This window comes from Cervus canadensis, chromosome 2 (genome assembly GCF_019320065.1).
Source record: "Cervus canadensis isolate Bull #8, Minnesota chromosome 2, ASM1932006v1, whole genome shotgun sequence".
Taxonomy (NCBI): Eukaryota; Metazoa; Chordata; class Mammalia; order Artiodactyla; family Cervidae; genus Cervus; species Cervus canadensis.
In genome coordinates this window covers 98,705,615-98,719,719 of record NC_057387.1, presented here as the reverse complement: position 1 = coordinate 98,719,719, position 14,105 = coordinate 98,705,615, and the positions used below count along the sequence as shown (strand labels likewise).

Sequence of the window (14,105 nt, the reverse complement as noted above, 5' to 3'; positions counted from 1 at the left end):
GTGCATTATATTCCATACTAAATAATATTAAGTAACTAAAAAAAGAGTAGCATCAGACTTTCCACCAGCAAGTCTGGATACAACAGAGTGATACCTTCAAAATGCTAAGAGATGATTATTTTCAATGCAGATTATTATATTATTACAATCAGACAAGTTATTTATCAAATGTATGGGTATTATAAAAATATTTTCACACATATATGAACAAAAATTGCAGGTAGATGGGGGAACAATGGAAACAGTGACAGACTTTATTTTGGGGGGCTCCAAAATCACTGCAGATGGTGACTACAGCCATGAAATTAAAAGATGCTTGTTCCTTGGAAGAAAAGCTATGACAAACTTAGACAGCATATTAAAAAGCAGAGTCATTACTTTGCCAACAAAGGTCCATCTGGTCAAAGCTATGGTTTTTCCAGTAGTCATGTATGAATGTGAGAGTTAGACTATTAAGAAAGCTGAGCACTGAAGAATTGATGCTTTTGAACTGTGGTGTTGGAGAAGACTCTCGAGAGTCGCTTGGACTGAAAGGAGATCCAACCAGTCCATCCTAAAGGAAATCAGTCCTGAATATTCATTGGAAGGACTGATGTTGAAGCTGAAACTCCAATACTTTGGCCACCTGATACAAAGAACTGACTCATTGGAAAAGACCCTGATGCTGGGAAAGATTGAAGGCAGGAGGAGAAGGGATGACCGAGGATGAGACGGTTGGATGGCACCACTGACGTGAGGGACATGAGTTTGAGTAGGCTCCGGGAGTTGTTGATGGACAGGGAGGCCTGCCGTGCTGCAGTCCATGGGGTCACAAAGAGTCGGACATAACTGGGTGACTGAACTGAACTGATAAACAAAAATAAATTCACCTTCTACAACCCTGTCTAGGAAGTTTCTTGAAGAAATGCTTCAGCAAGGTAGGAGTAAAACAAGAAGAAACATTAGTTTCTAGAAATAATGATATAACCCATAAATACAGTGAAGAGAAGTTCAGAATGATATCAGGACAACCACTCTAGAGAAAGGGGACAGAGGTCCCAGAAGGGAATTTTCTAGAGAAACATTTTCCTTGATAGTATGTTTATTATTATAAATAATTTCAAAAGATAAAGTGAAAGGCAATTTTTAATATTTAAATTCAGGTAAGAAAATTAAAATTATAATACATCAGTTAGCTGTTCTGGTAACAAGGTTGTTGTCATATAGTATAAAGCCTTGATATGTAAACAGTTTGTTGACCTTCAGTAACTAGAATCAACCTAGAGCTAAAGCATTGTTATTATAATCAAAGAACTTTCCATTGACATCAGTGACTTTGACAATATTAACATTAAAGTATATAAATGACAGAACGTGGGGTATGAAAGAGGGAAAGGGGTTGGAGGGATGCGTACAGACCCTGATGTCCTCATCTGACAAAGAAGAGAATCAAAAGGTACTGTCTCTATTTGTTAGAATAGGAAATAAAGATTGTGCCCCTTCATGATCTAGTCCTTGTCTACCTTCTTAATCTAGTTTTAAACCTTCTTGCAGTGCCTCCTGATTTCTTTCAGCACCTCTGTTGTCTTCACTTTCTCTGCTCAAGTGTGAGTCATGGACAACTGGGACACTCTATCTTTCTCTTTGTTCACTTAACAATCTTCATTGTCTAGATCTCACTTCAAGCATCACTTCCTTAGGAAAGCCTTCCTTTGCTCTCCAGACTAGATCAGGTTTTCCTATTCAATATTCCTCTAGTTCACTGTACTAGATGCAAAAAGTTGCAAAAAGATGCAAAAGAAGGTGAAAAATTATTGCTCTGATCATAGCTACTCATGTTTATATCAGTCACCCTTGACACAATAATGCTGCATAACAACCATCACCAAATGTAAGTGGTATTCAACAATAAATACTTGTTCTCTAAAGTCAGTGGCTCTCTCAGGCAGTTCAACTGATGTGTGGTGGGACTCACTCATGTATATGTGGTCAGTGCAAATCAAATACACAAGTAGGCTGATCTTGGCTGGACTCTGTCAAATCTGGTGCCTTGGCTAGGACAGCCTTTCTCCAACAAGATAGCCCAGAATTATTCTTAGTGTCAGCTTTCCAAGAGAATGAGCAGATAGCCATAAGGCCTCTGGAGATCTGGGCTCAGGACCACCACACCATCACTTTTGTCTCACTCTATGAAGCAAATGCAAGGCTAACTAAGAAGTGGGAAATAGACTTCATGTGTTTTGGGAAGAACTGCAAAGTCATATATAAAGAGTTAGATACCGAGAATGATGGGAATTGGGCCCTGATTTTTTTAATTTTGTTAAAATACACATAACATAAAAATTACCATTTAACCATTTAAAAATATACCGTTCAGTGGTGTTAAAGTTTCATTAATGTGTAACCACCATCACCATCCATCCCCCATGACTCCATTCATTTTATAAAACTAAAATTCTATACCTATCAAACAATAACTTCCCCTTCTCCCCTACCCCAGACCCTGGCAACCACCACTATACTTTCTGTCTTTGTGATTCTGACGACTCTAAGTATCTCATATAAATAAAATCATAAAGTGACCTTTTGGTGTGTGACTGACTATTTTACTTACTTTATTTTTTTTTCCCCATTTATTTTTATTAGTTGGAGGCTAATTACTTCACAACATTGCAGTGGGCATTTTACTTAAAGTCTTCAAGATTCATCCATGTTGTGGCATATTGCATAATTTCCTTCATTTTTTAAGACTTGGTAGTATTCCTTTCTATGTACATACCACATTTTGCTTATCCATTCATCTGTCAGTGGACAAGGGTAGCTATTACGAATAATGTTGCTATGAACAGGGTGTACCAATACCTCTTTGAGATCCTGCTTTCAATTTTTTTGACCATATACCCAGAAATGGAATTGCTGGGTTGTATGGCATTTCTAGTTTTAATTTCTTTAGGAAATTCCATACTGTTTTCCACAACAGCTGTACCATTTCACATTCAAAACTGGGCTCATTTTTGCAATCAATCTACCACAGGACGATTTATTTGATTAATGTCTATCTCACCCAGGAGATTAAAAAGTACTATAAAGGCAGAAATTATGCTTTGTTTGTTCACTATTTTATCCTCAATGCCTAGCACAAGTGCTTGGCGTGTAATAGTTACTTAATAACCATGCTAAATCTGGGTTTGATCATTTTAATATCTGAGCTTCTGTGTTTCTATTTTGTTTTTGGTTTTTTTTTCTGATGAATGTCAGTCATGATATTACCAAGTTTACTCTGATGCCTGGTCTCCTTCAGTGTAGAATGTTGCATTCTAAAAATTGTTTGTAAGTATAATATAAGGTTTTGGATGAAGATAACTTCCGCTAAGAAGATTTGTGTTTGCTTTCGCCAGGTGCAGGGGTGAGGGAGGAGGGGTACCTGGAATCCAGGACCACCTTATCTCACTTGCAGGAGCTGAGATTGTTGGGGCCTTAGAGATGGACTACAGAACCCAGGCAAGAGCTGGTTTAGCTCTCAGATACAACAGACTAATTATACCTCTAGTTTTTCTTTCTGTCTTCAGCAAGAGGATTGACCCTCAATTACCAGAGGTGAACACTCTCCCTCAATAAATATTTATTCAATGAGACACTGAATAAATTTAATGGTCTTCATTCTTGGCCTTTTTGCAATGTTTAAATATGATGGGAGGAATGAAAACGTTGCAATTTTCAAAGGTGCCTGCAGCTGTTTCTGCATTCTAGTGGTGGCAGCAAAATTCATCTTTGGGAGAAGACTGTTCTTTTGTTTGGGAAAATGCTTTAATGAGCCTCTTGAGTATGCAAAGGTGAGGCCCAGAAATTAACCTGGAAGGAAAGGTCAAGACAAGGAAGAGATAACTGCACTACCAGCAAATGAAAAATATTCCTGGATGCAGAATTTATAATGATGCAAACTAAATATTTCCTTTCTTGTGTGCGAATAAATGGGGATTTGGGGCCCCAGAACTTGGAGAAGGAGGGTCCTGGGTTTAACAGACTCTGCAGTAGGAAAGGGGCTTTCCCAGTAGCTCAGCAGGTAAAGAATCTGCCTGTAATGCAGGAGACACTGGAGATTCACGTTAGGTCTCTGGGTCCAGACAATACCCTGATACCCTGGAGGAAGAAATGGCAACCCACTCCAGTATTCTTGCCTGGAAAATCCCATGGGCAGAGGACTGAGCACAAGGCACAGAGGAAGAGCTTTAGACCCCTAGGTGAGGGCACGCCCAGTCCTGTGCTATAATATCTCTCTGTTACATTCACAGCATTGCTTCTTTGTTATATCTGCAGCCTTCTGTCTGCAACCGTGAGGGAACTGACTGGTCCACAACTGAGACAGCCTCGGGTGTAGCAGTATCTCAGTAGAGGAATGTATCCCCACATTCCACAAGACCAAAACAGCAGTTCAGAGCTGGCAGCTGCAAATGGTGCCCAATTTACAAGCCTCGGTCATCGACAATTCTGGTCACTACTGACCCCACCGTGCAGTATCCAACTGCTCTGCTAATCCTGGTCATTTTACTCCTTAAATAGCTCTTAAATCTTTTGCTCCTTTCCAGCCCACTGCTCCTGCCCTTCAGACCTCACCAATCTGACTTAGACAATTGCAGTAGCCTTAAGCCAGCCTCCAGGTCTTTCTGCCCTTGTTCATCATCACAGCTGCCAAGGTGATTTTTCCAAAGACCAGATCTGGTTGCAAACTCTCCTAAGCAGAATGCTTTGCTAAAGGGTAAGGTTTCAGTTCCAAAATCAGGCAGACAAAGCTCTCCACCACCCAGGCCCAACATATGTGCCAATCACATCTATGGGGCTTCCCTCCACCTCTGTGTCACATGGAGATACGGTGTGGTGGTGAAGAGTACAAACTCAGAGCCAGCCTTCCAGGGTTTGAATCCCAGCTCTGCCACAATAAACACTGATCATGGGTAAGTGACCCAGTCTCACCTGTACCTAAGGCTGTTGTGAGGATGAAGTGAGCCAATAAACCTAAAATCTAACAACAGTGTGAGGATGGGGCTACATAAGTCATAAGTGTGAACTAGCGTTATCATCAGTACGGTTATTCACCAACTCTCCAGCTTACAGATGCTCTATGTTTTTCCCTGCCAGCCACCCCACCCCAATGTCCTTTCTGTTTAATGTTCCTGACAAATTCCTATCCAGCCATGGATGTAGAGAAAAGGGAATTCTCATGCACATTTGTTGGGAATGTAAATTGATGCCTTTACTATAGACAACAGTATGGAAATTCCTTAAAAAATATTACTCTATGATCCAATTGTCTCGATTCTGGGAACTTATCCAGGCTATGACAACACTGATTTGAAAAAAAACATATATGTGTGCCCCTAGCCATAAAAAAGGCTGAGCACCGAAGAATTGATGCTTTCGAATCATGGTGCTGGAAAAGACTCTTGAGAATCCCTCGGACAGCAAGGAGATCAAACCAGTCAATCTTAAAGGAAATCAGTCCTGAATGTTCACTGGAAGGACTGATGCTGAAGCTGAAGCTCCAATACTTTGGCCACCTGATGCAAAGAGCCGACTCATTGGAAAAGACCCTGATGCCGGGAAAGAGTGAAGGCAAAAGAAGGGGATGACAGAGGATGAGATGGTTAGATGGCATCACCAACTCAATAGACATGAATTTGAGCAGTCTCTGGGAGATATTGGAGGACAGAGGAGCCTGGCATGCTGTAGTCCATGGGGTCGCAACTTAGCAACTGAACAGCAACAACCAGGACAAATGAAAACATTGACTTGAAAAAATATGTGTACCCTTAGGTTCACTGAGGCATTGTTTACAATAGCCAAGATACGAAAGCAACCTAAGTAACCATAAAGAAATGAATGAACAAAGACGATGTGGCATATGTGTACAATGGCATTCTCTTCTCATTTGAAATCACAGTTCTCTATTTACATGTCTGTCTCTGCACCAAGTTATAGGCTATAAGTGAATAGCCTTCTCCCATTTTATTCCCTCTGTTTACCTAATGCCTGGCTCATAGTAGATGTGCAATAAATATTTCTCAAGTTCATGTCCATCTCCCATCCAAAATTGTAGGATGCTCAACATAGGACCATGTCTCAGTTGTCTTTACGTTCCTCAGCTCTTAACCCAGCATTGGATATCGTCTTCCATCCCCACCAACACTTTTCAGCTGGCCCTGTGAGAGCCCCAGATCTCCAGCCAGTCTCTGAATAATTCTGAACTTGGACATTGATTCTTGCCTGGTGAAAGTGAATGTCACTCAGTCTTGTCCAACTTTTTGCAACCCCATGGACTATACAGTCCACGGAATTCTTCAGGCCAGAATATTGGAGGTGGTGGCCTTTCCCTTCTCCACAGGATCTTCCCAACCGAGAGATCGAACCCAGGTCTCCCGCATTGCAGGCGGATTCTTTACCAGTTGAGCCACAAGGGAAGCCTTCTTGCCTGGTGAGCACCAGAATAGGTCAGTGCTTGACCTGTCACCCACACTTGCTATGGAAAAACCCTCTTGTCCTTTGCTGATAGCTTGCAGCCATGACCAGAGAACTCAGAGAGTGTTTCAAGGATTGGCAGGAGAGGAAAATGGGCAGCTTTTGTTGTGACCCCAGTTTCCACAGAATACCAGTATACATATGATTTATTCATATTGGGTCTGGGTTAGCAAGAGTCTGGAGAATTCGGTGGGGGTATGGAAACAGAGCCAAATGGTCATTGTCCACAGAACACTTCATTTCAAAGGAAAACATCTACTTAAATAAAAGATAAAACAAAGCAGCAGGCCAACTTTATAAAGTTGAATGTTTCTTATTTCATTATACATTAGAGTTAAAATACCGTGCATGATCTCAAAAGGATGGTCAAGGATATCTGTTCCAAACACATATTCTCGGTCCTATTGGAAATGAAGAAAGAGATAAGTTCAGTAGACGCTGAAAATAATAATTGCTTTGTCCTGCCAAATGGCCTGACAGTAACATAAATCAACCCCATCCGTGAGCTTGTGGAATGCACACAAGCCCACCCAATCCCAGAAGATGGCTTATTGTTGGTGAGTGGAATCCATCTGTATATTCTAACATGTAAGATTCAGAGGACAGAGTACCTTGGCTTTTTTGCCCCTTTTTCCAGTTTTTACTCTATTTTTTTTAATTGAGGTAACATTGGTTTATAACATTACATAAATTTCGTATGTATATTTCTATTTCTGTATACCCTGCAGTGTGCTGACCACCAAAAAGTTAGTTTCCATCCTTCACCATAAAGTTGATCCCCCTTTATCCATTTTACTCTCCACCTCTGCCCCTTCCCCTCTGGTAACTACTACTCTGTTCTCTGTATTTACCTGGATTGGCTTGCTCGTTTATTTTGTTTGTTTTTTATATTCCATATATGAGTGAACTCATATAGTATTTGTCTCTTTCTGACTTATGTCACTTAGCGTAATATCCTCAATGCCCATTTATGATGTCACAATTGACAAGATTTCATCTTTTTATAGCTGAGTATTATTCCATTATATACATATGCCACATCTTTATTTATTCATTTCTTTATAGGCACTTAGGTTGCTTCCATATGTTGGCTATTGTAAACAATGCCTCAGTGAACCTAGGAGTACATAAATCTTTTCAAATCAGTGTTGTCATAGTCTGGATAAATTCCCCAAAGCAGGACAGCTGGATCCTATAGTAGTTCTATTAATTTTTTAGGAATTTCCATAGTGTTCTCCATGGTGGCAGCACCAATTTACATTCCCACCAACTGTGCATGAGAATTCTCTTTTCTCCACATCCTCTCCAACACTTGTTATTTCTTGCTCCTTTGATGACAGCCATTCTAATGGGCTTGAGGTGATATTTCATCATGGTTTTGATTTGCATTTCCCTAATAACTAGTGATGTTAAACATCTTTTCATGTGCTTGTTGGCCATCTGTATGTCTTCTTTGGAAAAGTGTATATTCAGCTCCTCTGCCTATGTTGTCATTATACATGGGATTATTTTCTTAATTTTTCTTTCAGCTAGCTCATTGTTAGCCTATAGAAACACAACAGATTTTTACATGTTGATCTTGTACTTTGCAACTTTACTATTTCATTTATTATTTCTAATAGTTTTTTTGTGGACTTGAGAGTTTTCTGGCCTTCACTGTTGGCTCAGATGGTAAGAAATCTGCCTGCAATGCACGAGACCCAGTTTTGATCCCTGGATCAGGAAGATCCCCTAGAGAAGGGAATGTGTCCCACTCCAGTATTCTTTTTTTTATTATTATTAATTTATTTATTTTAATTGGAGGATAATTACTTTACAGTATTGTAGTGGTTTTTGCCGTACATTGACAAGGATCAGCCACGGGTGTACATGTGTCCCCATCCTGCACCCCCTCCCACCGCCCTCCCCATCCCATCCCCCTGGTTGTCCCAGTGCGCCAGCTTTGAGTGCCCTGTTTCATGCATCAAACTTTGACTGGTCATCTATTTCACATATGGTAATACACATATTTCAATGCTATTCTCTCAAATCATCCCACCCTCACCTTCTCCCACAGAGTCCAAAAGTCTGCTCTTTATATCTGTGTCTCTTTTTGCTGTCTCGCATATAAGGTTGTCTTTACCATCTTGCTAGATTCCATACATATTCATTAATTAATATACTGTATTGGTGTTTTTCTTTCTGACTAGCTTCACTCTGTAAATTCTTGCCTGGAGAATCCATGGACAGAGGAGCCTGGTGGACTACAGTCCATGGGGTTGCAGAGATCTGGACATGACTGGGCAACTAACACTTTCACTACTTAAGAGTTTTTAAGTTACTTAGAAACAGAGTTTTCTATAATATAAAATCATGCCTTCCACAAATAGTGACAGTTTTACTTCTTCTTTTCCAATCTGAATGCCTTTTATTTCTTTTTCTTGCCTAGTTGCTCTGACTAGGACTACCTTGGCTTTTTTAAAAACCAATAGCTCAATATTTCAAATGTCTCTTACCTGAATAAAAACTGGATTACAGAGAATTCCAGTGTTTTGAAAAGTTGTTTGTTGAACAGAAGCCAACACCAACAGAGAGGAGAACTTGCTGCTCACAAGAGCTTAAAGGACGTAACAATTTTAAGTGATCACTCCACTCCTGGGTCTTGTCCGCTATTGTGGACACTCTTGCCTGGGCACCAGTCCCAAGGTAGCACTTAGTAAACCAAATCACAAGACCCCAAAATGTGGTGCAGAATATCAGTCTGTTTCCCGAGGGGACTATTCTTCCTAGTCATTGACCATGACTTCCCAGAGGTTCTGGAATGCAGGCCTCAGAGAAAGAAGTTGACTCAAGTAAAGGTGGTTCAGTCCAAACTGAGGAGATAATTTAGGATCCCCTCACATTTTGGCAGCACAGTCTTTGGAGCCTCAGAGTAAGTCTCTCCATACTTCTTTATCTATTAAGCACGGCCACTCCATGATATCTCCGCTCCCTTTACCTTAGAATCTTCCCAACCTGCACACATGTGAAACAAGGAGATCCAGGAAGAAAACCTGGGTGTCTAGGGGACAGGGTGGAAGGGGATCTTTCTCTCGTAAACCTTTTATTTAACTTCTTGAACTTTGTGCCATGTGAATATATAGCATACTCCAAAAAATATGTAGTTATAAAAAGAATATCCACACCCTTAGCCTTGGGAGCGGTTCTCAGACAGGCACAAGCCCCAGCCAGGCGTTTCATTTCCCAGCATTTCCCAGAGTCCAGGAGAGAGGCACAGTGACCATCTCAGGATGGCCACTCACCAGGGTCATCCTTGTGACCATGCACCCACCATGCAGAGTCCTGCTGGAGTAGGAAGCTGGCCCTGGGGTGTCCTTGGGACTATGTTGGTGCACCTCAATCCAGCCTCCCTTGCACTTTCCAGCACACCAATATTTTCTTCTTTAAAGATAAAGAATTTTTATTCAATAGGACTTCCCTGATTGCACAGTGGATAAGACTCTGCCTGCCAATGCAAGAGACATGGGTTTGATCCCTAGTTCAGGAAGATCCCACATGCCGAGAAACAACTAAGCTCATGCACAACAACTACTAAAGCCCCAGTGCCTAGAGCCTGTGTTCTGCCAACAAGAGACGCCACCACAAAGAGAAAGCCATGCACTGCAATGAAGACTCAGTGTCTGTCAGTCAGTTCAGTTGCTCAGTCATGTCCAACTCTTTGCGACCCCATGGACTGCAGCACGCCAGGCCTCCCTGTCCATCACCAACTCCCAGAGTTTCCCCAAACTCATGTCCATTGAGTCGGTGATGCCATCCAACCATCTCATCCACTGTCGTCCCCTTCTCCTCCTGCCCTCAATCTTTCCCAACATCAGGGTCTTTTTGAAGGAGTCAGCTCTTCACATCAGATGGCCAAAGTATTGGAGTTTCAGCTTCAGCATCAGTCCTTCCAATGGACATCCAGGACTGATCTCCTTTAGGATGGACTAGTTGTATCTCCTTGCAGTCCAAGGGACTCTCAAGAGTCTTCTCCAACACCACAGTTCAAAAGCATCAATTCTTAGACACTCAGCTTTCTTTATAGTCCAACTCTCACATCCATACATGACTACTGGAAAAACCATAGCCTTGACTAGACGGACCTTTGTTGACAAAGGAATGTCTCTGCTTTATAAAAAATGTCTCTGCTGTCTAGATTGTTCATAATTTTCCTTCCAAGGAGGAAGTGTATTTTAATTTCATGGCTGCAATCACCATCTGCAGTGATTTTGGAGCCCAAAAAAGTAAAGTCAGTCACTGTTTCCACTCAGTGTAGCCAAAAATGAATAAATAAAATTAAAATTAAAATAATAAATCAATAAAAAATTTGTTATTAAAAAAATAAGGGCTGGGGAAGATGGATATGAAGAAACTGGGATCTTTGTTGTACACTTTTGGTGGGAATGTAAAATGGTAGAGCCACTATGGAAAATATATGGAGCATCTTCAAAATATTAAAAATAGATCTGCCAGATAATCCAGCAATCCCATTTCTGGGACTGAACTGAAATAGGATCTTGAAGAGGTATCCGCACTCCCACATACATTGCAACCTTATTCACAACAGCCAATAAATGGAAATAACTCAAATAGGCACTAGCAGATGAATGGATATGAAAATTGTGGTATATTCATACAATGGAATATTATTCTGTCTTAAAAACAGAAAGAGATCCTTCTCTTTTCAACAACACTGAAGACATAAGTGAAATAAGTTGGTCACAGAAAGACAAATACTGCATGATTCCTTTTATATGAGGCATCTAATATAGTCAGATGTATAGAAGTATATGCTATAATGGTGGTACCCAGAGATGGAGGGGGAAATGGGACATTGTTCAAAGTGTATAAAGCTAGTTATACAAGATGGATAAGTCCCAGAAATGTGCTCTGAAACATGTGCCCAGAGTTAACAATAAAGTATCATGCACTCAAAAAAAAAAAAAAAAAGAATTTGTCTGTATTACAATGTACTGAAGAAATCCTGAGCAGGTATAGAGGGCTATCTGCCCAAACTTTTGGGAGGAATCAACATGAGGAAAATGCATGGTAGAATGGTTAGGAGTTTTGGAGTCAGAGATATCTCAAACTGAATGTTGACCTAATCAATTGCTGAAAGTGAAAGTGAAAGTTGCTCAGTCCTGTCCGACTTTTTGCAACCCCATGGACTATACAGCCCATGGAATTCTCCAGGCCAGAATGCTGGAGTGAGTAAGCCATTCCCTTCTCTAGGGGATCTTCTTAACTCAGGATTCGAACCCAGGTCTCCCGCATTGCAGGCGGATTCTTTACCAGCTGAGCCACCAGGGAAGCCCAAGAAAACTGGAGTGGGTAGCCTATCCCTTCTCCAGCAGATCTTCCTGACCCGGGAATCAGATCAGGATCTCCTGCATTGCAGGAGGATTCTTTACCAGCTGAGCTACCAGCTAGACACAGGATTTGGGCAAATGACTGGACTTTCTAGAATCTCAGATTTTAGATTACAAGTTGGGGCAAATAGTGGTCCCTATCAACTAGAATATTAGCTCCATGAGGGCAGGGACCTGTCTCTCTTGTTACTACTTTATCTCAGGAGCTGGTCAATGCCTGGCACAAGGAGATGCCCAGAACCCAATTTTGTGATGAATGATGAATATCGCATAGGGTTGTCATCAGGATTAAACAGGAAAATGCATGTCAAGTGCCTAGTGGAGCATTTGACCCTTGTTGACTGTGAAACAAATGTTGCCTTTTATCTGCATTATTGATTTGGGTAGTAACTTGTCAAAATTATTTTGTTTTCTTTTTTTCACACTTTTACTTGTTATTGAAATCTAACATGTATACACAAAAGTACAACATTATTTGAATTAGTTGGCAGCACCCCTACTCCACTTCTGTTTGTCTAAGGACACCTCTGCCACCTGATCCATCCTGCAACATACTGTTTCCAACCATCTGTGCCGTGGTCACACCTTAGGTTAATTGGTTCAGTTAGATGGTGGTCTGTTGGTTTCATTTCTCCAACCTAGAAACTGAAGTAGAAAAGCCTTATTCCCTGCAGGTACCTACAAGAGCCTATTGGAGCATCCAGGGTATATGTCAATGCAGACACTTCAATGTCAAGAGCACATTTTAGCTCTGAGGCCTTCTGTGGTTTCTGAGTGCTGCCTGCAAATGAAGCCACAAAGTTAATGGTTTTCTCACCTCCTCTCTTAAATGGGGATCCTGCCTTGCCTAATGATGGTGCCAAGAGCAACTAGACCATAAAATACCAGACAAGGATGAGCTAGGATGTGGTCTTTAGAGTTACTTCCTCATTCTTTGGGGCTTCCCAGGTGGCTCAGCGGTGAAGAATCTGCCTGCCAGGGCAGGAGATGCAGGAGATGCTGTTTGGATCCCTGGGTAGGGAAGATCCCCTGGAGGAGGAAATGGCAACCCACTCCAGTATTCTGGCCTGGATAATCCTATGCACAGAGGAGCCCGGTGGGCTACAGTCCATGAGGGTCACAAAGAGCCAGAGGCAACTGAACGCACATGCATGCTCATTCATTTGTTCATTAATTCATTGCTCACCACTTTGCTCAGTGTAATCACTGAGTTACATGATGACACTAGAGCTATAAATAGTTATGGTCCCCACCTTGTAGAATTAATGATCAAAAAATAAAAGAATTAATGATCAGGTCAGCTAAATAGATACTGGATTAATAATTACAGATATAATGAGTGTTCTGGAAGGGGAAGTCTGGAGTTCTCTGTAAGTATATAAAAGGAGGAGCTAGACTTCCCTGGTGGCTCAGATGGTAAAGTGTCTGCCTACAATGCAGGAGACCCGGGTTCGATCCCTGGCTTGGGAAGATCTGCTGGAGAAGGGAATGGCAACCCACTCCAGTATTCTTGCCACCCCCCACCCAAAAAGGAGGAGCTAGCTTCACTGAGATGGGCAAGACTTTCCTGAAAGGTCAAAGTTGTCCAAGCAGAGACTAGAGTGTGGGAGACCAGGTGAGGCTGCTCTTAGGCAATTTTTTTTTTAATGGTTGAGATTCTTTTTTCTTTTCTTTCCTTTTTTTTTTTTTTTAAACTGCATTGCATTTGCCTTAGTTGTGGTACTCAGGCTTTTCCTTGCTACATGGGGGATCTTTAGATGTGGCATGCCAACTCTTAGTTTCATCACACGGGGTCTAGTTCCCTGACCGGGGATCAAAGCTAGGCCCCCTGCACTGGGAGTGTGGAGTCTTAGCCACTGGACCACCAAGGAAGCCTCTCAGGCACCTTTCTAAGAACCAAAACTCACTGTCACTGAACCACGTTGGCACCGTACCATGAAAATGCAAGACTTTTCTGGGTATCTCGAAGTTCCCAATGCTGTGAGCGTGGACAGTTGGAAGTCCTGACCTTAAGGAGAAGCCAGGACAGTCACATCTAAAGTCCACCCTGCCTTGCCCGCTCAGCACTAGAAGGAGGTTCCACAGTCCCATGCGGCCAACACTTCCCTCTCTGTAGACCCTGGTTCTTCCCACTTCACAGTGAGTCTTCTAAGCTTTGGATCCTGAGAGGAAATATTTTGCTTCAGATGTTCCAAGAAAATGCCTGCTCTCAGAACTTCCCTGATG

The 14,105-nt window shown here is 41.6% G+C and overlaps 1 non-coding gene across 1 annotated transcript; it reads left to right on the top strand.

Moving 5' to 3' along the window:
• The first annotated feature begins 13,277 nt into the window (after nucleotides 1–13,277).
• On the top strand, nucleotides 13,278–13,349 carry TRNAC-ACA. Its single transcript has one exon. It is a non-coding gene; the product is annotated as a tRNA-Cys (tRNA).
• Nucleotides 13,350–14,105: the final 756 nt, after the last annotated feature.